This window comes from Chelonia mydas, chromosome 1 (genome assembly GCF_015237465.2).
Source record: "Chelonia mydas isolate rCheMyd1 chromosome 1, rCheMyd1.pri.v2, whole genome shotgun sequence".
Taxonomy (NCBI): domain Eukaryota; kingdom Metazoa; phylum Chordata; order Testudines; family Cheloniidae; genus Chelonia; species Chelonia mydas.
Window position 1 is genome coordinate 139508505 of NC_057849.1, and position 25693 is coordinate 139534197.

Consider the following 25693-nt stretch of genomic DNA (forward strand, 5'->3'; position numbering starts at 1 on the left):
GGTGCGTATGAAGTATTCAAATTCATAGTGACTGAACAGCACAGTTGTAAATGAAATAGGCTGGTCAGCTCCCATGGTGGGCCTGGAAAAATACACCCTTCCCCGAAATGTGACTACCTATAGGGAGGTCCTGTTTCAGGAAAAGTTTGCACCTGTAAGCACCCAGGATTGGGTCAGAATTCATGAGGGAATCAATAGGCTGCTGCATTAGCGTCCACACGGCTTAGCCTGTTATGGCTGCATGCAAACACACAGAACTCCACACCCATTCTCTCCCCTCTGGCACATTTTTGGATAAAATTTCAAACCCCAGTTGTATTTGGGCAAATGATTTTGTCATCGATGGACTGCATGGATTACCTTTAACTGAAATGGACTAGATTTGTAAATGGAACGTATCTCTACCTCCATGACCCTCCGCTGTTTCCAGATGGCCTGATAGACTATTGAGTGGTTATGCAGCATACTTACAGGCATGGCAATGTAAAGTTATTATTTTTAAGATACAGGAATGGCCCGAGCAAAAATCTGTGCCTTTCCAGTAAAAATACACTGTAAGGCTGTTCTTTACTGTTTACATTACTTGGTCGCCATTTGGAACTCCACGTGGTGGTGGAGAGGAAGTCAAGCCATTGGTAGCATACAGGCTGCCATTAGCAGATACATGCTGCTAGCTGTTGCTTCTCATAACTCTTGCATTGGTTCATGGAGCAGAAATCCCTCCCATTACCATGTTAATAAACATTCAAACAGAGTCAGAAATGTACAGGAATCAGGGGGCGGCTTCTGTCCCTTCCCTGTCTGCCACAGCAGGCTGTTCTTCAGGTGAGGGGGACAATCAAACAGCTCCTCCGAGTATTGGCCCAGAACATGCTGCTGCTCCTTCTCCTCCAAAGCCTCCTCTGGAACCGGCTTCAGCAACAGAGTGACTTTATTGTCCTCCCTGGGTGCCTGCCACTGGCTCCCATCAGTCCCCTTGCTAGATTGTGAGGCCAGCAGGGAACCATTCTGGCTGAGCAGGGTACCATGCACCACCATTGACTCTGTGCTCAGCACCCGGTCAAACTCCTCATAAAATGGGCATAATGTCAGCGAGTTGCCTGAAGTGTGGTTCTGGTCCCTGAACTTCTGGTACTTGCCTCTAGAGCTGGTTAATCCACTCCCTGCACCGGTCACCAGTCCAATACATTTGCAAAGCTGCCAGCTTCTTTGCTGGTACAGAGGATCATTCCTGGTACTCTTACTAAAATCCACAGTTTTGCTGGCCTTGCACCAGAGATTCGCCAAAATCTGGCTGGGCTCCTGCGACCATGAAGCAGCGTGCTTTGCAAAAGGCTTGTTCTGTTCAGTCTCCATTGCAGACACAGATGGCTCTCTGATGGTGGGTTTGTAGCTCGATGCTCAGAAGACAATGAGGTGAATGCTGACTCACTGAGCTGTTGCAGTAAACCAAAGGGGAGGGGAGGGGAGGGGAGGTTATTTTCATTTTCTCTGGAGTAAATTGGAGATTGTTGGGATAGAGAGGACAAAGGAAGTTGGCCAGTGGGATTGAGGAATACTTTTCGCAGCCTCTCAGGACACAAGTCGTGGAGGCTGTGTCTATACCACAAAGCAATAGGGCTTGAACCCCTGTTCATGGCTTGACTCAGGCTCGGACCCTCCAGCCCTGCTAGGTCCTAGTACCCCAGGTCCGAGCCCAAGTCTGAGAGATTTGTGTGTACACAGAAGGGGACGCCGGGCTCAAGCCTGAGTCTGGGCTTACATCGCATTGTAAGCATACCCTCAGTGACTAATTCTTTCGCCTTCACACTCAGTCTTTGCAATATTAGCCCTACTGGGCAGTTCAAAGGGCTTTTAGATGACAGTTCTGGGCCGCTCCTCAGACAGTGCAAACAATAGCTCCAGTGAAGTAAATGGAGACACATTTATTTATAGTAGCTGAGGATGTGACTCTTTTGTCTTCCTGTGTGACATATCGGATGGGACAGCACAGCAGACCACATGAGAGTAATATTTGCCAGCAAAAGGCAGTAAATCCAAGTGCATACCAGCTTTTATCATGTCATCTAATCTTCCTGTAACATCTCTGGCTGCCTAAGGGTTGCTGTGGCTCTTCTGTTCATCTTACATCTCTGTCTCCAACGCCAGTTGCCAAATAGTTGTCTCACTTAAAAAGTTAATTCTTTTTGAAAGATTCCTCTGGATTGAACAACGCTTCCTACAGTTGACACAGGGGCAATATATCAAAAAACAGAATGAACTTTTTAAGTGCAACTTGTGTAGTTATTGACATGAAACACAGATAACTGTTAAAAAAAGTTGTTCTAATTCCTACAGCACATCCAGGATGTTCAGAGTGCTCAATTATTAAAAATTCCCTTTATCAGTTGTGTCTTTCCTGAAGGATAAAGAGTTATCGCTTATGTAAAAAGTGGACTACACATGTTTAGACTATTCTTACAAACAGCAAAGTCATATTGAGCCATATTTCTTACTACTGAAATGTAACCGATTAAGGGTATGCCTACAGGGGAATAAAAACCCCTCAACTGGCCCAGGTCAGCTGACTCAGGCTTGTGGGGTTTCAGCTCCTGAGCTGAAAAACTCCTGTGCAGATGTTCAGGCTTGGGTCTGAGCTGGAGCTCCGGGACCCTGCGAGGGTGGAGGGCTCCAGAGCTCGGGGTCCAGCCAGAGCCTGAATGTCTACACTGCAATTTTTAGCTTCACAACATGAAACCCAGGAGCCCAAGTCAGCTGACTCGGGCCAGCTGCAGCCACACCACAGGGCTTTTATCCCTGTGTAGACAAACCCTGAGGAGCCAGTCCCTATAATTCCTACCCTGTCTTCAGACTATTATAGAAAGAACCTGGGATGGGGGGAGCGATAGCTCAGTGGTTTGAGCATTGGCCTGCTAAACCCACTGTTGTGAGATCAATCCTTGAGGGGGCCATTTAGGGATCTGGGGCAAAAATTGGGGATTGGTCCTGCTTTGAGCAGGGGGGTGGACTAGATGACCTCCTGAGGTCCCTTCCAACCCTGATATTCTATGAATGTAGTGGTCTGGAATTATGAGACTTCAGTTTTTCTGCATTTGGGCTAAGAACTGCAGGATTCCCCCAATTAGCACTTTTGTGTGTAGGCCAGATTCTCAGCTGGTGTAAGTCACCATAGCTCCACTGAAGTCAGTATTGCTCACTGTAAACATATGCCAGCTGTGACTCTCATACCCCAAATATGAACTACTGCTTTTTTGTCTGAGGTATTTAGCAAATTAAATATTACAAAGGAAATCTTGTGTCTATGTGGATCAGAGCACATTTTGATATTTATCAATGCTGATTTTCTATTAATTTGAAATTCATTCATTAGCAGGGAAGGCTAGACATCAGGTAAGTATGAAGCACACACCTCAGCTAGTGTAAACTGGCAGAGCTCTTTTAATGTCAGTGGCCCTTGCTGATTTACACAAGCTGGAGGTTCAGTTTAGACTGGAAAAGTTATGTGAACTATCCAAACTTCTTGAGAGTGCCAGACAGCTCAAAAGAACAGGTTTGCTTGCAAAATCCCCAGTACTTCCTGATGTAAAGGTGCTGAGGCCTGCAACAACTAAAGCTGATGGAAGATGCTGTTATTTGAACTTTTGTGAATCTGAAAAGAGCTTGGTTTGGTTTAGGATGAGGGTCTGGGTCAGTTTGTACTTTCCTCCAAAGTGATTCATTCATTTGTAGTCAGGTGCACTCAAGTCAATTGCTGTTTTTCTGCTGTTGACTTTTAACAGATGGGGTTGCCTTTTATTTACTGGAACTCAAAACATAAAAAACATCACCCTTTTATGAGTCAGGCACATCATCACATAATTCCAGGACACTCAGCTATTTCTATCATAGCACCAGGACATTGCAGAAATATTCCAGAATATGGGTTTCTAAATACTATAATTAAATTCCATGAGTGATCATACACATTGATTTCACCATTAATTTTAAATGAGAGCACTCAGTAAAACTCTGATTTTTCCCTGTTCAGTATCAACATTTTTGTATTAAAATATCAAATACATTATATACTTTCATTTCTTTGTTAGGTTATATTTCATTATTATTTATTTGTATCATTGTAGCACCTAGACACCCTCAGTCAGGGACCATTGTGCTAGGTCAGAGATCGGCAACCTTTGGCACGCGGCCCATCAAGGAAAGCCGTTGGCAGACCTGGCCGGTTTGTTTACCTGCAGTGTCCACAAAGTCCGGCCAATCGCAGCTCCCACTGGCTGGGGTTCACTGCTCCAGGCCAATGGGGGCTGCGGGAGTGGCAGCCAGCACATCCCTCGGCCCACACTGCTTCCCGCAGCCCCCATTAGCCTGGAGCAGCGAACCGTGGCCAGTGGGAGCTGCGATTGGCCGAACCTGTGGACTCTGCAGGTAAACAAACCAGCCCGGCCCACCAGGGGCTTACCCTGAGGGGCTGCATGCCAAAGGTTGCCGATCCCTGTGCTAGGCGCTGTACAAACGCAGGACAAAAAGACAATCCCTGCCCCAAAGAATTTACAGTGTAAGTATAAAACAAATTTCATTCAGACCAAGATTTACATCTCTGCACCATTTTTGATTAAGGAAGCACTATTATAGCTTTCAACTTAACTAATTTATTTTTAGCAAATATGAAACATTTTGTTTCAAGATACTCGGCCAAATCCTTAGTTACAGTCAAATGCACAGAGCACAAGCCAATGAGCAGTGGAAAGAAGCTTAAAGCTTTAATCCTGCCATAAATATGTTGACAGCAGTAGACAGCTCATTTTCATATGAAAAGACAAGGTCTGGAATAAGTCTTTGTTTCTGAGAGATAATGAAGGAAAGTCTGACGTGCTGACCACACCTGATATCGTTTGAAAAGGGATGATGTCTCCATCTCTGCGGTGGATCCTCTCTCTGGATACAGCTGTCAGTATATAGCCCTGGAGGTACCACTGCACTTTTAAAATAAAAATCTTCTTTGGCAAATGGTTATTCATTGGGAAAAAAAAAAGACAAGTGACAAACTACTGTAAATCCCCAGGCTAAATTGCAGTATAGTGGTGGTGCTGCAGAAGCGTAGAAACATGCTTAACTTCATACGCTGTGAGCAGCCTCAAAGTCCCACGTTTCCACAGCAAGCTGGATCTCAATTCCATAGCAAGGGCCATTTTTCTGCAGCATTCTGGTGGGACAGACTGGAAGTTCTGCTCCAGCTTAGTCTACATTGAAAAGTGGAGGTGTTTATACTGAAAAATGGGTACTAGGCTAATACGATCATCATAACAGCTCCTGTGTTGTTTATTTTGATAATACACTCTAAGGACATGTCTACATGGCATAGTGAAAGGTGTGACTGCAGCATGGGTAGACACACCTATGCTAGCTTTAATCTAGCTAGCATGGGTAACAATAACAGGGTAGGCATGGTGGCATGGGCTTTAGCATAGGCTAGCTACCAGAGTGCATACCCAGGGTCCCTGGAGGGCTTCCCAAGGTTTTATTCACAACCAAGAAAGCTAAAAATATAGGGCCAGATCTTTAGCTGGTGTCAATAGCGCTCAGTCATTTTATGCCAATTGAGGATCAGGCCCACAGTTTTTTGTTTTTTAGTGAAAGCTTAGATACCAGATCATAACCTGCAGCTAGCAGTGAATTTTGTGGCAAATTCCATATGTGCTGTAATATGCACAGGACCCCAGTTTTAGTCAGAAAAGTAACTACAAAGGGCTATAAAAGTGGCCCCTTCTTGCTCACTGAATCTGCTGTGTGTGTATTCAGTTACATCTGCTCATGAACAAAAGTAATGTTTGCTATTTTTTTACGGCTTTAAGACTTGTACAGCCAACAGAGCTAGTGGTCATGCTGAGTCATGCAGCATCAAGGGATCTGTTAACTAAGGTTCACTGCAGAACCATTGTTATTGATGATGCACAAAAAAGAAAAGAACCCAGCTTGCCTTTCATATCTTAGGCCGAGCTTGTAGGGCAGCAGTTAGAAAACCAACATGTTTTCACATGTAAACTGAGCCAATCTGATGTAGAATAACTACTGAGACACAATACACACAAACCTGCAGATTACCATTTGCACAACTTTTCAGAGGATAAGAGCACTTTAAGCACCAACTCTTTGTAAGTGATGAATCTGCTGCTGAAAATCCCATTACTAGTTTGGTGGACAACATTGGGACGTGCCAATGCAGAGATCCATAACATGGGAAAACACACATACTCTGTACCCTTCTCCTATTCAAATACTGATATGAGACTTTGCCAAGAGACGATATAAAGGCTGGCCCTAGTCTTGTCTTCCAAACCCTTTTAGCAAAACGTGGTCACTCTTACTGTTGACAGCATCAACTGTGAGCTATGGACTCTTAGTCCTCCTGTATGATTCTAATTCCTCTGGAGAGATAGTTAGTAGACAATAAGAGTCCCACAGTCATAAGCTTTTAGAAAGGTTTAGCTGTCATATTGTTTACATTAATCTTATTAACTCTACGGAGGAACAAACATTAGAAATCTTCTGCCTCATTTTTACCAAGCCATTAATTAGGTCAGACATAACTTATTGCCTAATGAGATCTTCCGGGGTTTGGACACAGATTCTGTTTTCATGATTTTATGCATAGTCTTAGCCACTCACATCAATGTATTCAATAGAGGTTATTACCGTGATGATATACAAATAGGGGGCAAACTGTAACTCTATCAATCCCAGACATTCTCTAGTACACTTCATCCTTATTATAATGCCATGAAAATAGGACTGAGATAATTCTGAGAGGCATGAATTTGGTCAGATTACAAGTAGTTTGGAGAGGACGTGTGGAAGCTATATATATTAAATAAAGAATTTTATACTGGACAAGTTGTCCTGTGCCTTTCTGTACAGTGCTAGGCTTAGGATGACCAGATAGCAAGGGTGAAAAATCAGGACACTTTTTTTGGGTGGGGAGTGGAAGGGGGGATATAAGACAAAGCCCCTAATTTCAGGACAATCCCAATAATACTGGGACATCTGGTCACCCTAGCTGGGCTTTAACTAGTATTGCTAATCCTGTTCATGAGGAATGTTAAACAATAATTCATAATGGGCCTGATCAAAATCTCACCAAAGTTAAGGAAAGACTCTTTTAATGCAACGACTCCCACTGACTTCAGTGGGTTATGGATCTGGCCCAGTAGTTAAAAAAGTCTACGCTGGAAAAGATCACACAGAGGATCTATTAATGTTGCCCAGGAAATTACTACACTTTATTTGTGCTGACTAGGCCTATAATGAAAAGTACATGAATTGTATTTGATTAGCAATGTTAAGAGAACCAGCTGAGATATTCTGTGATAATGCTACGATATGATGACAACCACATGACAATGTATTGCTCAATAGCTAGATGAGCCATCCCTACATTAGTTCTTTCAAGCTGTACTTTGCTAACATCTTACACCACAGGGAATTATGCACAGAAAAAAATCAAAATTCTGCAAGGAAAAATCAAAATTAAAATCTTTTTTTTAACCACAAATTAAATGAAATATAACAGTATTTGAACCTTCTTTAGAAATGCAGGTATTTTGTATTTATTTAGCACATTTTATCACCAAATCTACTGTAGTGGTTTATCATTCCTTGAACCAACAAAAAATAAAAACAAACAAACAAAAACTGACCTAGCAGGTATGATTTTTAAAACTAAATAAAGTTGTTAAGTAAGGATTTGTTAAATTGAGATTAGTTTTTGCAGTAAATTAGACGCAGAAGTCCAAATGCAAAACAAAGACAATGAAGAATTCTCTGACTCCTTGTCATATCTCAAGTACTGTGCAATGTACCAAAATTATTGTGCAGTTATACTGGGTTCTTCTCTCATACTGGTTATCAAAATACTAGCACAGTAAGTAAAAGAAAAGCATCGATAAGCCTAAACCAATGGACTTTTTTTTTGTTAACATAAAGTCTTTTTAAATTCCAAGATAGAAATAAAGGAACACCAGCTCTTTCAATTTGTGTTCCAAAAGAGAATGCCTCTGACTGGAGAAGACAAAATTATACGGCAAGTTGCTGTGCTCAGCATCAGCTGTGTTTGTTACATCATTTATTACTCCTGGGGGAATTCAGTGCCAAAAAGTTAAAAATTCTGCCACAATATTTTAAAATTCTGCATTTTTATTTATCAAAATAACACAATATAATCACCCCTAATATAATCAGTTTCAGTTATTTTGGTAATTATTTCAAAATACCTGTCAGCAAGTATGTCTACAACAATACAGACATCAAAAAAGACCCAGGAAATGTTATTTGACAAAGATTCCTTGCTAGGCATATTAATACAGATCTTTGAGAAATAATTCATTTAAACTACGATACAGAAATGTATTGCCCACCCCCCTCAAAAGCAGTGCAAAGGCTTGGGGGAGTCAGGGGTAATGGAGGAGCTGAGGGAGAGGGAAGTAATTGCTGGTAAGGGGTCTGGGAGTGAACCTGGAGGGTGTGGGTGGGAGAAGTATGGAACAGGATTTTTTGGAGGGAAGGGATTGTTAGGGAGTTAGGGAGCCTCCCCCATGCCGATGTTGGTAACCCCTAGCCTCTTTCTGAGTCAGGCACACCTGCCCTGTTCCCATGTGTTCTTGCAGCCCCACTCAGCCATCCACACTCCTCCTGTCCCCATGTGGCCCTGCATCCCAACTCCCCATTCACCCAGGCATATCTTCCCCTGTCCCCGTGTGGCCCTACACCCCCACTCTCATTCAACCCTGGCTGAATGTTGTCACCCTACTAGCTCCTGTGCCCTAGCCCTAGTCTGTCCCCCCCAACTAGTCTTTCTGAATTCCCATCTGTGAGACTCCCTAGCAGCCCTGTGCCCCACTCTGTCTCTCCCCTAACCCAATTCTGTGCCTCCTCACTTGGCCCTGCAGGTAGGGTGCTCTGAGGAAGGCAGCCTCTGCCCCCTCCCTTTCTGCAGCTGGCTGCTCTGGCCCATGGCTGAAAGGTGTAAATGCAGCACCCCTTCCCTTCTGCATCAGAATCAATTATTTTGTCGGGGGGTGGGGGTGGGATCCACAAGGGATATTAATTCTGTGCTTGTGCAGTGGTGCAGAATTCCTCCAGGAGTAATGAACGCTGACATTTTCAAATTTGGAAGATGGTCGGCTATTGATGACCAAAACATGGCAAAGTCAATTTCAACTGACTGTAGAATGTTTTGCATCACGTTGGGTGCCACCTTCCTGGTATTCAAAGCAAACTCCTCTGCTGAAATGTCACTGAAGCCAGGAATTGAAGTGTCATCCTTCTTGACATAAGACATCATAGGAAATCTTCTGGGGTTAAAAATCCTTATGGATTTCGGGAACTTAATTGCAGGCTGCCCACTCTCAGTATCATTGATGTACTTCTTCAGCTGAAGTGTCAACAGCTGAATGAAACAGGTGCACCAACTTGCTATTTTGATCAGTTGTTACATTATTGACATCTTCTGCCTGAGAAACCTTTGAGTGGTTTCCACTTAAAACTGAGTATGTGTCTCAAGGAAAAACAGTAGGTCTTCCATATTCTCAAAAGCAAAGAGAGTGCACTGTCTCTGGCTTTCAAATGTAGCCATTAGGTCAATGATTGGCTTGCACATTTCACTGATAAAATACAATGCAATCTTCAGCTTTAAACGTTGGGTTTCATCTGACAGCACTTTTTGAAGTTCCTGCAATGAATGTGGCAAAGAGTGGTCCCCCACACTCATTTCTTCTTCAACAAACCCATGATAATATTGAAAGTGCTTTTCATGGTACTGAACAGCAGCAAACCAGCTGTTCCATCTAGTTGCTACTGCGAAATTTTTGCCTGAGGTAATTTAAGTATCTCATCTTCCTGCCCCCCTACCATATAGAACAGTTGTGAGAAAGCTTTTACCAGTGCACTGACATACTTTTATATAGCCCCAGACTAATTTGCGGCAGCTGGCCCTGCCTCCCCAGTTAGGGCCAGGGTATCTTCAGTCAGCTCTAATCTAGCCCCCTAAACGGGAGCTGATGTAACAGAGGGCTGAATCAGCAACCCTTTGCCCAGGACCCTGTGACATACCTCCCCCACTTCTCCAACTGCCAGGTTTGCCCCTCCACATCCTCTCCTTCCTCTACTGGGGAGGAGGGGGCTCTATGAGGGAGTTTTTTCCCTCTTTTGGTCAGTACCAGGGTTTGCCATGTGGGGTTCCTTCACCCCCCACTGCAACCCACAGGTCCTTGCATCATTCACATCTCCCTGGGTGTTCCCCTGTTTTTTCCCCCTTCCTTTCCATCAGGGGTTTCGGGGTTGGTCCCAGCCCTCTCCCAGACACTCAGGGCTTCCTGTCCACCAAGCTCATCCAATGGGGTCTGGGTCTCTCCCTCTGGGGGTCTGCTGATAAGACCCTCCGCTGGGCCTTGCTCTCTGGTCAAAGACCCTGGGGTGGCCATCTTGCCCATAGTTTCCCTCTCCTTTCTCAGGCTCGGTTGTCTAGGGATTTTCTGCTTGGGGGTCTCTACCCCCATCTTTGGGGAATCTCCCCTTTTTCTTATCTTGGGCTTTCTTCCTCTGCCTATCTTCCCTCCTTGGAAGGGGTCCCAGTCTGTACTCACCACCACCGGATAAGGCAGACCTTTAACTACCCCAACCCATTGCCATTTAAATCTGCCCTGAACCTCAAGGGGCATCTGGGCTACAGGTTATTGCCTCCTATCCCTGTGGATGCATTCCACGTCCATCTTTCACCAGTGTGGCCTCACCAGCTTCCTTTGTACCAGAGAACAGGCTGAGTCCGAGTCCACCAGGCCTCGCTGGGGTTTTCTCCCCACCATTACTGGGATGGTGGACAGCTTCCGCCCCTTCCCCTGCCCTCCAGCATTTCCCCAGCCACAAAACTCTGCCCACCCACAATCCATGTGCAGGTAGTCCCCCTTTTTGTGTCCCAGTCATCCATACTGCTAGCAGACAATCGGTCTGGACCACGTGGGAGCCCCTCAGGTGTCCTCCCACTTTTTTCTCTGGGCCTTTCCCAGGTGTGTGTGTGTGTGTGTGGAGGGGGGCGGGTTCCTCTGGGCCTTCTCACGGTCTTCATATCCCTGCTCGGCCATCCCTCCTTCCTAGGGCAGTCCGCCTCCACATACTCCTCTGTAAGTGTTACAGCTGCCTCTACCATATTCGATTGGTGCCTCCTCACCCATGCCTTTATGTTCTCGGGAAGGGCCTGTAAAAACTGCTGTAGAACGAGTGCATTCATAATCTCCCCCACTATCTGGGTGTCTGGCCTCAGCCAGCAGGTAGCCCAGTCCATTAACTTTTGGGTGAAGACCAGGGGCCACAAACCCCGCTTCCACCTCACCGACTGGAATTTTCGGCGGTACTTCTCTGTGGACAGCCCCACCCGATCCAGGATGGCTGCCTTTATTGCTTCATAATTCCTGGCCTGCTCTTCACTTAGGGCCATGTAGGCTGCTTAGGCTTCACCAGCTAGGTAGGGAGCTAGTCGCAGGGCCGAGGTTGCCCTGTCCCATCCAGCCCTGCAGCTACTTGCTCAAATGTGCATAGGAAGGCGTCGGTGTCATCTATCTGGCCCATTTTGCAAGTGGTTATGTGCACAAGCACAAATAGAAGTCATATTTTTAAAATGTGACCCTTTAGAGAGCGACATTTTCAAAATAGCAGACTGGATTCTTGTCTGCTTGCATGTTGTGTAGTCATTCACATCTGTGCAAAACAACTGTTAAGTGAGTGTGGATTTCCTATATTTTTATAGATTTCAAGGTCAGAAGGGGCCGTTATGATCTCCTCTATAACACAGACCACACAATTTCATTCTCTAAGGTGCCACAAGTACTCCTTTTCTTTTTACAATTTCATTCAGTAATTCCTGCACCAAGCCCCTACTTAGCATAAAATCCACCATACTGCTCTGGTGCTTCCTCTCTCAACCCTTCTTTTCACCATCCCAAGTGTGACCGCATGCAGGGAGACCCTTTATGAAGCTGGGCTTTGACGTGAAAACAATTTACATAGGAATTGTTATCTTGTTACCTCAGCTCAAACCAGTGGTCCACTGAGTCCAGTATCCGGTCTCTAACAATGGCTAGTATCAGTTGCTGCAGACAAAGAAAAAGAAACACTGAGGTGCACACAGTTATGGAAACCTGTCTATAGAGGAGGGATTTTCATTGTTTCTCCTCCATTAATGGGTAGCTTACATCCTGAAGAATGAAGGCTTATTAACCCTTCTAATTTTTTATCTTATCTAACGTAACTTTGCAGGATCCCTAAATTTTGGTGCATTTTTGGTCTCTATATTCTTGCAGAGGGTTGTTTAATTATGAGCCATTTTCTATGAAACTGTCTTACTTTCCATTACATTATGAGGATACCACTGTTTAAGTACTTTTTGTGAAAAATTCTTTCAATTTTATATTTCTCAAACAAAGATTTGAGATCAAGTAAGTTTGTTTCTCGAACTGTTGAGAAAAAACAGACGTGAACATTAAAGCAATTGAACTTGATTTTTGTATGCTGCCTTAAAAAGCTAAGTGAAGAAACCATGTTGTTTTGAGAGGAAATGTTGGTTTCAAAACTGGGAGAATGAATGGGTAATTTTGTACGTTCTCTCAGGCAGCATTTGTTATTTCAGTCATTTACTTTCAAAAGGAGAAAACATTACCACGAAAAACTGGGTAGAGTCTAACCCACATGGCTATACTTCCTGGACTCTTGCTTCATTGTGCGTGTGCAGTGTTTAGCTAAGGCAACAAGGACCTTTCAAATAATGGGACAAGAGTAAAAGAGTTATAGAATGGCTGGCTAATTTTCTCAGACCCTCATTTTTTTCACCCCCTGCCAATTACTTTATAAACAAAAAGTTTAAATATCCCTGTTAATTACATTTATTAGTCCTTGCTCCAGCAGTTTCCGCTGATGATCAGATTTGTTCTAGGCAGTTGCTGCAGATGCTCCAAGCTATACATTATTAATGGGTAGCAGGGTTATTTTACTCTAGATAGAAGGACTTTCCGGGACACACCATTCACCAAAGGTGTTAATTCATATTTTATTGAGGTGATTATCAAAGCAGAACCCTTTTGCCTGCCTACCCATAATATTTGAAGATACAGCAAAACAGGTGATTTACACAGAGATTTATATGAGTGCTATGTGAAACTCAATGGTTTCCATTCACAGGGGCTTGTGCAGATTAGAGATGGATCCAAACCAAAGCTCTTGATCTAATCTAGGTTCAGCCCCAAATTTGCAGCTATATTCTCTCTGTATAATGGACTGATTCTGAACATCATAAACTCTGTGGAAATAGGCCCAGATTCTCCTCTGCATTAAGAGAGTTTAGCTGGTCATAAGAGGCTAACCTCAGCATAAGGGGATTCTTGGATCCTTAACAGCTCCTGTGACAACCCCTCCAAGCTGGGCATGGCTGTGAAAAATGGGCATAGGTAGGTACAGCCTTCTGACCCCACAAAACCCATCTGCCTAAGACCGTCTCAAGAAGGAGGGTCTAGTTCAATGAGCAGTATAACCAAATTCCAAGTGTTGACAAATCATGAGACAGGCTTCAAAATTCTGAGCGTGACTAAAAATGAATAGATTTTGTTTAAAATAAGGATGTATCCTCACAATAGCCCTGTGAGGCAGGGAAATGCTATTATCTCTCTTTACACATGGAGTACTAGTCACAAAGGGTATGTCTACACAGCAGTGTGATCCTGAGCTCAAGCCTATCCCGCCTTGTGTCCACACACGAATTGTGCTAACCTAGGGCTCGGACCTACTGTCCCAGGACCCTGCAGGGTCCAAGCCCATGGTAAGCTGCGACCTAGGGTCTGAGCTCTATTGCTTTCCTGTGTACAAGCAGCCCCTCCTTGACTTGGGTCCCGGAAGTCCTTCAGATATATCCCAGAGTTCCTGCTCTCAGAGGAGCAGCACTTCAGCCAGCCAGCACAGAGGCCAGAGGCACCATTACTGCCTGGGCAAGCATGCTCCCAGTTCCTGCTCCTGCTCTCGTGTGCCTGGAACTGGGAGCAAAACTGAAAGGTGGGAGGCGGCTCCTGGCTGCTGGATTGTTGGGGGTCGTCCTTCCCCCAGCTGTGCTGAGCTGGGAGCCCTGCCACTCTCCCTCCCTGCAGAACAACCGCTTGTTCCCTGCTCTTCTCTCTGGCCCTTGCTCCCAGGCCCTCCCTGGGGTTGCATGTGCAGCACCTGGGCAACGTCCACTGTGAGGGTGGTGAGTGGGAACCAGTCCCCAAACTTCTTTACAGCCTCCTGGGGATCCCTTATCCCTGCCTCTCAGTGAAGTCCCCCCCCACAGGGCTTAGGGGGCAGTGTGCTCCAGCACTCCCCAGGTATCCCTTATCCCTGCTTCCTAGGGTGTAGCAGGGGCAGGGGAGAGGGATCTCCAGGATGGTTGTGTGGGGTGCTGGACCACACTGCCCCCCAAGCCCTGGGGATGCACTTCACTGCTCCACAGCCAGCAGCAGCCGGGCTGGGGTGTGTGTGTGTTTTTCCTCTGAAACCTACATTTCATGTCAAACTTCACAACAGACAGACAAAAATGAATAAAAACCCAGCCAAACAAAAACACCTTCACTGAACATCCCATTTTAAATATTAAGAATGGCAAAGTTTCATTTTAATGGTTTGACAGCCCTGGAGACTAATGTGCTAATTATCCCCAGAACAGGTGCACATAGGCATTTTCCTGCCAATGTGACTCAGCCTAGAGGTGGAGAACCCAAGTATCAGATTAGATGGTAGTTCAGTGTAAAGCCTGCTCAAGCTGCAGTTATTATACTGAGACAGACAGGAGCTAACTATGCAGCTTATATGCTCATGTGCTCCTTAGGGGCACCTGAGACCTATCAATAGCACGGTCAGAACTAGGAAACAGGGAAGGCAATAGAGTTTTCCCACAGTGCAACATTTGTCGGGCTAGAGTGTCAACACTGGAGTGGGGGGGGGCATTACGCATGATGGGCTGGGGTTACTAGGGTCTGTGCACTGCAGCGTGGATACCAGAACATTAGGTTCAAGCACAGGTGAGAAAATCCTTAACCTACTGTTAAAATGCAGTGATTCAAGTCCTACTAACCCTAGGCTTATATTGCTGCGTAGACATATCCAAAGAAGCTAAGCAACTTGCCCAAGGTCACACAGGAAACTTGTGGCAAAGCAGAGAATTGGACTTAAGTCCCCTTAACTGCTGAACTATTCTTCTTCTTCTTTATATCCTTCTGATATAAACTAATGCAACCCCACTGAATTCAGTAGATTTTGAGCTAAAGTCTCTGCTGGCATAAATGTCCTTTGATGGTAGTTAAAATTGCTTTCTCAGCAATGTCTAATTAAATGAAATGTTTTCCCCCCAAAATTCTCAGTGTTTCATGAAGCATATGGAAACATTTGGAAAGGTCCAGAATAATTTACATCAAGAGTCTCCCAGTCCTAATAAACACATTTTCCAAGATTTCCCAGAATAACAGAATGAATGGATAGTTTGTTCTTGTCTCATGGGTCTTCAGGCTAAAAGAAGGAGTTTTCAAACTAAGGATAATGAAGAATTAACAAATCACTGATGAAGTGTTTGAAGGGAGCATGCTAAACCGGAATTATTCATGTAAAACTGCAGAAAAATGTCGTGGCTCCAACAGGCAATTTGTCCTGATGTGCTGCTGTTAGAAGAAAAATGGTTTGTTTCCAAAAGATGCAGCCTAATTCTTCTCTGCAGCTGGGTGTCACTGACTAATGAAAATATATTGGCACAATGCTTGCAGGTTATTGTTCCATGTAACTGCAGCTCTTCACTGTGTATTTGTAACCAGGTCATGACTGAAAGCAATATGAATGAGCTCAGCTATACATATATTCAAAATATATCATGCTATATTTATTGGAAACAAAGTCTGACAAGATCATGTTTATACCTGGAGTAGATAATGGAATGTGCATGTGTACTGGCAGTGTGAACAGCAAAGAAATTACAAATCTTAAATATTTATATAGTAAAATGAAATGCAACTATTAATGCTTCCAGGAAAGCATGCAGTGCAATGCTATAGACAGACATGAAGAACAGAGATATTCCAAAACTCTAACAGGCTAATTTGTCATTTTTACAGAATGGCTCCATGTCTGGTTTGCAGACAGTGTCTCAAGGAAATTAGACTAAGAATGAATAAGAATTGTGGTCAGGCCTGACAACAAAAAATGCATCTTACTAACTGCCGAGTAAGTATATATTTGAAAAATAGATGTTGTGAGTAACTCATTTTTTTCTGGATTACTGTTTTATTTACTATGATTTAAATATAATAAATACTCATATTTTATAGAATGTTCTACAACATTGTATGAATGGTTCTGAAAAAGATCATTTATTGTTTTCTTTTTGTTAATGCAATTCTTGGAAAATATATCATTTTACCTTGTAGTCTTTGGGGAAGGGCTAAGTCATAAATACCACTATCTAATTATATGGCTAATGGAGCTTAATCCTGATTTTCTTTGTTATTATTATGGGGAGAAATCCTGAAGACCTTAAACCAATTAGAGATTTGCCAGAGTAAGGAATCAATGAAAACTGAGGAAGGATGCTGGATTTGGTCCCATAAATAAAATCATAACACTTGCCATTTACACGTAAGCTAAATCAATAAATGAATCTTACATCTGTGTCTAAAATGTCATTTGTAGCCCAACATGAATGGGGTCCCTCAGCAAAGTTCCTTCTGGAGACTCCACTTTCTTTACCAGTTTAGAATGGCCTACACTTTAGGAGTGAAACTATGGCCCCATTTAGGCAAAATTCTCATTAACTTCAATAGGGCCAGGATTTCACTCTGCATCCCCAGTCCCAAAGTTTGATGAAGAAATACTGGTTTCTGGCCTGTGATGAACAGAGCATACTTTGCTATTACACTACTAACCTTAAAGGTAATGTCTTAGGCAGCTGCTTATGTTAGTTCTGAGTAGCTGCCGTAAAATGAAAAAGCTTACAAAACATAACAAAACTTAATGGAAGCCTTCCCCATGTGCCAAATACAAGTTGTACCTACTTTCATTACTTTGTCTCACCCCATCTTGCTTTCACTCCATTCAGCTAGGTTTTTCCAGTCAGGAGTATTCTAAAAGCTAGTGAAAAGAAAAAGGAGCCCTACAGATTTCAAAAGCCTTTGTAAAGCCAGGTTAACAAAATGGCGACCATGCCAAATCACCAGAGCAGTAGCAACCCTCAACAAGTTAAGGTAAAGAGAGGCAAAAGCCAACTCACTGAAAAAGATGATGAAAGGACAATATTCTGAGGGTGATTTCACAGGTGTATAAACTTGGCCTGGGGAAACCCTTAAAATATAGCTATTGGAATAAAGAGCAGTTTTGAATAATTTTGGGGTCAACAAGAAAATAAGTTTCTGTTATGATCCAGCATTCAGTAATTTGCATTAGCTGTGCTAATACTGTAGCCCTGATCAGCAGAAACATACAAATGAAAGGTTACAGGGATAATGGACAAAACGAGTTATTAATTATATCAACATGCAGCCAGGTAAAGAGGATTTAGGGCCAAATCCTTTCCTTGTGCCCAGTCTGAGCAACTGGACCAGATATGATGGAACTCTGCATGAGCAAGTCAGAAGAATTATCCTCCCTGCCCCATCTGCTGGAGCTTCTCTGCAGCTGTTGCTCCCCTCAGAGTAGGTGTGACAGATGCAATGCCCTCAGCGCACTCCCTCTACATATGAGAAGAAAGATTAAAGAACCCGCCCCTCTTCCCCCCTTTCTCCCAAGTCCCACCCTCACCTACATGGAGGCTGGGCTCTGTACTGAACACTTTGTGCGTGGCCTCACCAAGTTCCACTTGTTGCTTCTGCACAACAGAATTGAACCAGTTCCATTGTGGGTGGAACCTTCCCTATAGTGGAGGTGGGGACCAGGCATGTCCTTTAAGGCTGATAAAACTATGAATGAACACTAAAGAAAATTAACCCAACAAAACACAAATTGCCCATAATGATGTCCTGAGTGTTGACTAATACATCTTCCATTATTGTTTACACCAACAGAAGCTGGCCCAATAAAAGGTATTAGCTCACCCACCTTGTCTCGCTAATATCCTGGGGACAACACAGCTACAACAACATGGCTAAATAACTTTGGGAGCACACATTCTGCATGAAGTAAATGTAACAACAGTGCACAAGATGGCTTCCAGGGAACTGGTAGCATATGGAATCTTTTTATTGTAGTAAAAACCTAACTAACATTGGTTATTTGGTCTCTTAAATATATTTCATAACAAACCAAAGTGTGCTCAAGCACTTAATTATTCATGAGGAAACTACATACTGTATCACTTTAACAAACAGGCTTGAAAGGACATGATTAGGGTATAACTTGCTTGTGTTGAAGGACATAAGGCCAAAGGCAAAGCAACTTTAGCGTCTTCTTTTTTTTAAAAAAAAAGCACACTCATATCGGTTGTGCATTATCATCTACATCTTTTGCATTGAACAATGTATTCAGAATAGTCTTTTAATCTTTTTCATTATTTACTCTGAAAAATAGTTGAAAAAAGAGAAGGACAGAGTGGTGAAATGAACCTTTTCTGCTTACACACTTTTCCATTTTATACATTTGGCAAAACACAACTGTTGTAATGCCATGTTAGCTCAGTACTAGCAACAGATCCTTGCCTGAGATTACTGGAGAGTGAAGTCTACTGTTCTTCAGAAGAGATAAAACATGGATTGTCTCAAGGCATGCTCCCCAACCTGTCCTTTCAATGAGCCCCAATGATGATCTAACACGCGAGGGTAGCTTAGACTTTTAATTCAATACTTAACTTCTTTTCTGAGTCCACTAACAAGGGGTACCAGCTGTGACTGTGTTTTTTGTGATATGGACACCTCTCTGTAAGGAAATGGATTGACACTGCCAATGTATTTCTCATCACTCACCAAACAGCTATTAGGGCCAACAAGTGACTAATATTGATTTTGTGCATCTCAACATTTGGGTACCCAGCTTGGGACACCTTAAAGGGGGGCTGATTTTCAGAAAGCAGAGTAAACAGCATTTTCTGAAAACAAGGCCCCTTTAAGGTATATTGAGTTAGGCACCCAAAATTCCTTGTCACTTCTGAAAATTTAAGCCTAAATGATTAGGGGTGCCAGTCAGATCCAACCAGTGACCTAGAGGCTTTGTAGTCCATTACCAAGCTCCTGAGCCAGCCAGTCCCCAGACATGATTTTGTCTGGTTATAACTGTGCCATTAAATGGCATCATGTTTTCAAGTGTAAATCTGAATGCTTTGAATCTACATTTTTCCTACTGGTGCACAGAAATGCTAGCGTTGAATAACTATTGGGCTGCTTCTCTGTGGTACAGGATGCACAGATTCTAAGTCAAATCCCCTTTATTGAGGGTTATTAAGAGGTTTGTATTTTGCCTGAACTGCATACTTCTGCATCTTTACTTATGAACACAGTGATAACCTGTTCTGATTTATACGAATGAGTGAAGGCTGTTTACAGCCAGACACATGGCCCTATTTAAAAGGGAAAATAATATTTCTCTGTTTCCTCCTCACAGCTACTGTGAAGTATTAGTAGCTTTGCAGTATTTGTGATCAGAGAATGGCTGAACCAAAGATCCAGATCAAAGCACCTCTAAAGTTTGGCGAGTTTGAAATCCGGATCCTGCTTATAGGCATTTTACAGTTTGGATCCCTCTACTGAGTATACTGTAATTCTCAGAGCTGAGAGTCACTTTGCAACACTACTAGGAACAAGCAGAGGATTCAGAGGACTTGGCAGTTTGTTTATGGTGCTGTGCTATTTACTTATCACCAAGTCTCATTAATTGTTTCCATCATACTTGAGGGCTTAAGTTTTGTCCTTTAACCTAAGCAAATGGAAATGGTACAGGAGATGGAAAATTCATTTGCATGCTGCATGCTCTTCATCTCTAAGCAGCTCTCTAGGGGACACGGTGCTATGGAACACTCTAGTGAATTGTTGTGCTCAATTGTCTGAATCACTTAGAAGTATTACTACCCTTCTGGAGGATTCATGGCCTGCCTGGGGAATTAATTTACATTCCCCTGAATTTCTTTTAAAAAGACACTCTCCTCCTGAAGACACGTATAGACGTGGTGAAGCGTCAGTTGTATACCTACCTACAGCGAGAAACAGAAAAGCCTGAAACTTCCCTCTGGGCTGAATATACCCTTTCATAAGCTTACCTCACTCTGAGCTTCATTCTTCCACTGAAAAAGATGGAATAAATTATCTACAAGACAAAATGTAAGGAAATAATACAAAATATGGGCAATGGTGGAGCTCAAGACAACATTAATGGTCTCCTCCATGGGCTGAACTCCCTGCTGTCCTTCTTTTTATCACTATCAAAGCAGCAGTACCCAAGGGTGTGAAACCTGTGGCCTCTTTGGTTGCTGAAGTACCACTAAAGGTCCTGAGATTTTTAGTGGCAGCCCTGAGAGCTTGAGAAATGTCCAAAAAAGAAATGGGGCAGTCAATTTGATGTCAAAAGTCAGCTGTTAGGCAAATATGTCTCAGGGCCCCTTTCTGGGGAGGATGTTGGGCAGTGGCATCCACTGGGTTTGGTTGACAATCCCATAAAGCCCTCTTTTCTGGGGTAAGGTCGCCCTCAAGAGAGCACGCATGGAGGGTACCTCCTCCATGATCGGTGGAACTGGAATCAGAGGGCCAATGTTCCCTGGAGGGCCTATTATTAATGGAACAGTAGTGGAACAAAGAATGTGGGGAGTCAGGCTGGAAGCAGCTCAGCCATATGAGCACAGGGTTTAATGAAGTTTCACTGGTTCAACTTAACCTGCATTTGGCCTCACACTTTGAGCTGTGAGTTCTCTGCCGTGCAGTAGCTGGCAGTGTGAGCCAAGGAGCTCAGTCTGAAGCCGTGCCAGTGCCCTGGATTTTGCAGCACAAACCCAGCTCAGCAATGGATCTGGTAGAAGGCGTTTGAGCTGTACACAGACCTGGCCGTGCAGGAGGACGACAACCGCAGGAAAGTAAAACTGTTACTTTACCTTATTGGGAAACAAGGCAGAGAGGCCTGCAGCACTCTGAAGCTCACCAGCACTTCAAACCTCACAGCAGTCCTAGGAGCCCTGGGGACCTATTGCATCCCAGAGCGGAACAAAACTGTGGAGCCGTTTGACTAGAGAGGATAAATTTTTGACTAGAGAGGATAAACCCCCTGTGTTACTGCCTTATGGACGCTGGTTGCTACAGGCAATTTTGGGGACTTGACAGGACTTCCTGATTCTGGCGGGATAGGCTGTAGCAATTCGGAGCGGCTGCTTGTGGAAAGCAATCTCACATCAGACATGGGATGTGCAATGGAAACCACAAGAGAAAGGAAGAAAGCACTATGAGACACAGCATGCCCAGAAGTATATGCGGTGAGACAACAGCGAAGGAGAGAGGTGACCAGGATTCCCTACCCGTAATGAGATGCATTTACTGTGGGAGACAGCATGAATGGATAAAGGAGAAATGCCCTGCACTAGGACAACATTGCAAGGAATGTGACAAGTTGAACCATTTTAGCAGTGTGTGCAAGAGCACAGGAAGGTCCGAGAAAGATTCAGTCAGACTTATACAAGAGAGGAAGAGCACATCAAATAGAGTGATGACATGATGATTCTCTCCAAGAGCATGTCATGTTCAGGCAGTCAGGATGTGTTATTTCTTGACTTTAGCAAAGCTTTTGATACGGTCTCCCGAAGTATTCTTGCCAGCAAGTTAAAGAAGTATGGGCTGGATGAATGGACTATAAGGTGGATAGAAAGCTGGCTAGATTGTCGGGCTCAATGGGTAGTGGTCAATGGCTCCATGTCTAGCTGGCAGCCAGTATCAAACAGAGTGCCCCAAGGGTTGGTCCTGTGGCGGTTTTGTTCAAAATCTTCATTATGATCTGGAAGATGGAGTGGATTGCACCCTCAGCAAGTTTGCAGATGACACTAAACTGGGAGGAATGGTAGATACGCTGGAGGGTAGGGATAGGATACAGAGGGACCTGGACAAATTAGAGATTTGGGCCAAAAGAAATCTGATGAGGTTCAACAAGGATAAGTGCAGAGTCCTGCACTTGGGACGGAAGAATCCCATGCACTGCTAAAGACTAGGGACCGAATGGCTAGGCAGCAGTTCTGCAGAAAAAGAATAGGGGTTACAGTGGATGAGAAGCTGGATATGAGTCAACAGTGTGCCCTTGTTGCCAAGAAGATTAACGGCATTTTGGGCTGTATAAGTAGGAGCATTGCCAGCAGATCGAGGGACATGATCATTCCCCTCTATTCGGCACTGGTGAGGTCTCATCTGGAGTACTGTGTCCAGTTTTGGACCCCACACTACAAGAAGGATGTGGAAAAATTGGAAAGAGTCCAGCGGAGGGAAACAAAAATGATTAGGGGGCTGGAGCACATGACTTATGAGGAGAGGCTGAGGGAACTGGGATTATTTAGTCTGCAGAAGAGAAGAATGAGGGGGGATTTGATAGCTGCTTTCAACTACCTGAAAGGGGGTTCCAAAGAGGATGGATCTAGGCTGTTCTCAGTGGTAGCAGATGACAGAACAAGGAGTAATGGTCTCAAGTTGCAATGGGGGAGGTTTAGGTTGGCTATTAGGAAAAACTTTTTCCACTAGGAAGGTGGTGAAGCACTGGAATGGGTTACTTAGGGAGATGATGGAATCTCCTTCCTTAGAGGTTTTTAAGGTCAGGCTTGACAAAACCCTGGCTGGGATAATTTAGTTGGGGATTGGTCCTGCTTTGAGCAGGGGGTTGGACTAGATGACCTCCTGAGGTCCCTTCCAACCCAATATTCTATGATTCTATGATAGGAAAGCAACAAGGGACAATGTCAACCTCCATGCATGCAACAATGTTAACAGGAAAATGCCCTCTGTCATTTTAGCTAGATAATGGGGCCTCATGTAATGTGATTCCTTAGGGTGAATTGAATTTGAAAACAGCTATTACAAAGAGCCGGCACAATCTAATAATGTACAATGAGAGCATAATGCAGTTCATAGCAAAACATGATCTCATAGTAACTAATCCAAAAAATAATAGATGGTACCAACTGAAGTTTGTGGCAGTGGATGGTTAGCACCACAGACCCCTGTTGGGGAATACAACCATATAAGCCATGGATTCATCAGGATGCAGCCTCAGAATTTCATAGCTGTAATGCAAGAAGCAAAAGGGGGAGTCCCATGGAAAATGGAGACAATTTTAAAGGTGTATGGGGTTGGTTTCAAAGGCAATGATACCTCAAAGGAAAGCTGTGACTGGAAGTAGATCTGACAGTGGAATCTGTGTGCTTACCACAAAGGAAAATTCCAGTGGTATGATGTAATGCAAGGAGCTCAAAATTCTGCAGAGTAGGGCTTTGATACTGTAGAGGCCAGTACAGCCTGGATAAGCAGCACTGTGGTGGTAAAGAAGCCATCAGGCAAATTACACATCTGCATAGACCAAAAGCAACTATAAAAATGTCACTAGGCACCACCCATAATTTATGACATCTTGCTAGCACTTTCCAGGGCCAGAATCTTTATGATTTCTGACGTGAGGAATGGGTTTTGGAACATAAGCGTGGATAAAGAGTCCAGCATGCTGACGGCCTTTGCAACACTATTTGGTCACGACAGATGGCTGTACATGCCAATGGGCATAAGCCCAGCACCAAAGATGTTTAGAGAAGATTCTCCCAAGCATTGGAAGGACTGCCTGGGGTTAAAATAATTGCAGATGATATCCTCATGGTAGGTGAAGGGAGTCATGATACCGAAGCCAAATGAGACCATGACAGAAAACTACAAGATTCCTACAGCGATGGACAGACAGGAACATAAATCTCAACCCAGAAAATATGTGACTCAAACAGCATAGGTGATGTACATTGGGACATCTGCTCGCAGCAGAGGGACTGAAAGCAGATCCCAACAAGATCAAGGCAGTCAGAGACACATCAGCTCCAGTGGATGTGAAAAGGGTGTATTACTTCATAGGAATCATAAATTTTCTGTCAAGTTCTGTCCACACCTGCTTGGAAAAGCAGAACCTATGCTGCAGCTCACATGGCAGGATGCTGAGTGGGACTGGGCAGGGCCCCAACAACAAGCATTTGACATACTGAAACAAAGGATAATGGATGCCTCTGTCCAGAAGCACTACCAGCCGAGAGAGACGCTCACACTCCAGTATGATGCACTGTAGAAAGGACTGGGTGTAGCTCTTTTTCAGGAGCAGCCTGTTTTTTATGCCAGCAGAGCCCTGTCAGAGACGGAACAGGGGAATGTCGAAATAGAAAAAAGGGCTTCTGGATCTGGTATTCGGAGTGGAGCAAATTCCATCAGCACATAGATGGCCACCTTGGTATAGTGCAATCAGGCCACAGACACCTAGAGACAATGATAGCAAAGCTCCTTCTTAGGGCTTCAAAGAGATTGCAGTGCTTGCTGATGCACCTCCAGTGCTACTAAGCAAAGATCAGATATTGTCCAGGACAAGTACTAATTAGTTAATGCCCTGTGCAGGGCTGTATACTCAACACCAGCAGGTTGGGGGAAGGGGATCAGGACACAGTGCAGCATGTTAATGGATTCTATCTCCGAGTTTCAACAGAAAAGCTGACGGAAACCAAATAGGCTACAAAAAATGACAGCCAAGTAGGGGCAGTCAAGAGAGTGATACTAGCAGAGTGGCCAGAAGACAAAAGCCAAGTACCGGTAGGAGCAGAACCATATTTTCAAATTAAATATGAGCTGAATGTGCAGGATGGAATCAGATTTCAAGACCAGAGAGCTGTTGTCCTGCCTTATTACATAAGGATGTCACGCAAAAATAATATATGTTTCACACCAGGGCATTGACAGCTGTCTTTGTCAGGCTTGAGAGTATGTTTATCAGCTGGGAATGAATACATAGCTCCATTCCTTGATAGACGGATTAGACACCTTACAGACATGTGCTAACCACCAGCAGAAAGAGACTTACTGCATAAGCTGGCCACCCATCCATGGGAAGAAGTTGGGGAGCAGACTTATTTACCTTTAGTGAAATAGTACTTGACTGGAAAATAGTACGTGGACTACTATTCAATTTTGTGGGAGATCGATGCCCTGCTTGATACAAGAAGGAAGTAATAGATTGGCAAATTGAAGGTCCACTTTGTGAGGTACGGCATTCCAGACACTATTCACTGACAATAGAGTCCAGTTTGCCTCAGAAGAATTGAAGGAATTTGCACGCAAGCAGGAGTTTGACCACCACACCTCCTCCCCAGCATACCCACAGAGTAAAGGTAAGGTGGAATCAGCTGTGAAAACAGTAAGAGACTGTTACACATGGCTACTTCTTCTGGTTCAGACCCCTTATTAGTGTTTTTGACACACAGGAATTCCCCATAGGAGTGCCAAAACAGTCCAGCCCAGCCACAGATGGGATGAAGGACACAGTGAGAAGAGACCTGCTGTAGTCAGAAGGCTGGAGACTCCGCTGACAAAATAGCCAACAATCAGAGATAACAGGCACTGTAATACAACAGGTCAGCCCAGGACCTACCAGCCCTGGAGACAGGCACTCCTGTGAGGATCCAGCCATT

General features: G+C 43.9%; 1 long non-coding RNA gene across 1 annotated transcript in view; it reads right to left on the bottom strand.

Annotated features, from left to right (window-relative positions):
* Positions 1–1803: 1803 nt before the first annotated feature.
* Positions 1804–25693, bottom strand: part of LOC122464033 — a 152093-nt gene continuing 128203 nt past the window's right edge. Inside the window, exon 3 of the long non-coding RNA XR_006287872.1 lies at positions 1804–2218. This is a non-coding gene — a long non-coding RNA (uncharacterized LOC122464033). The remainder of the gene's footprint in view (positions 2219–25693) is intronic.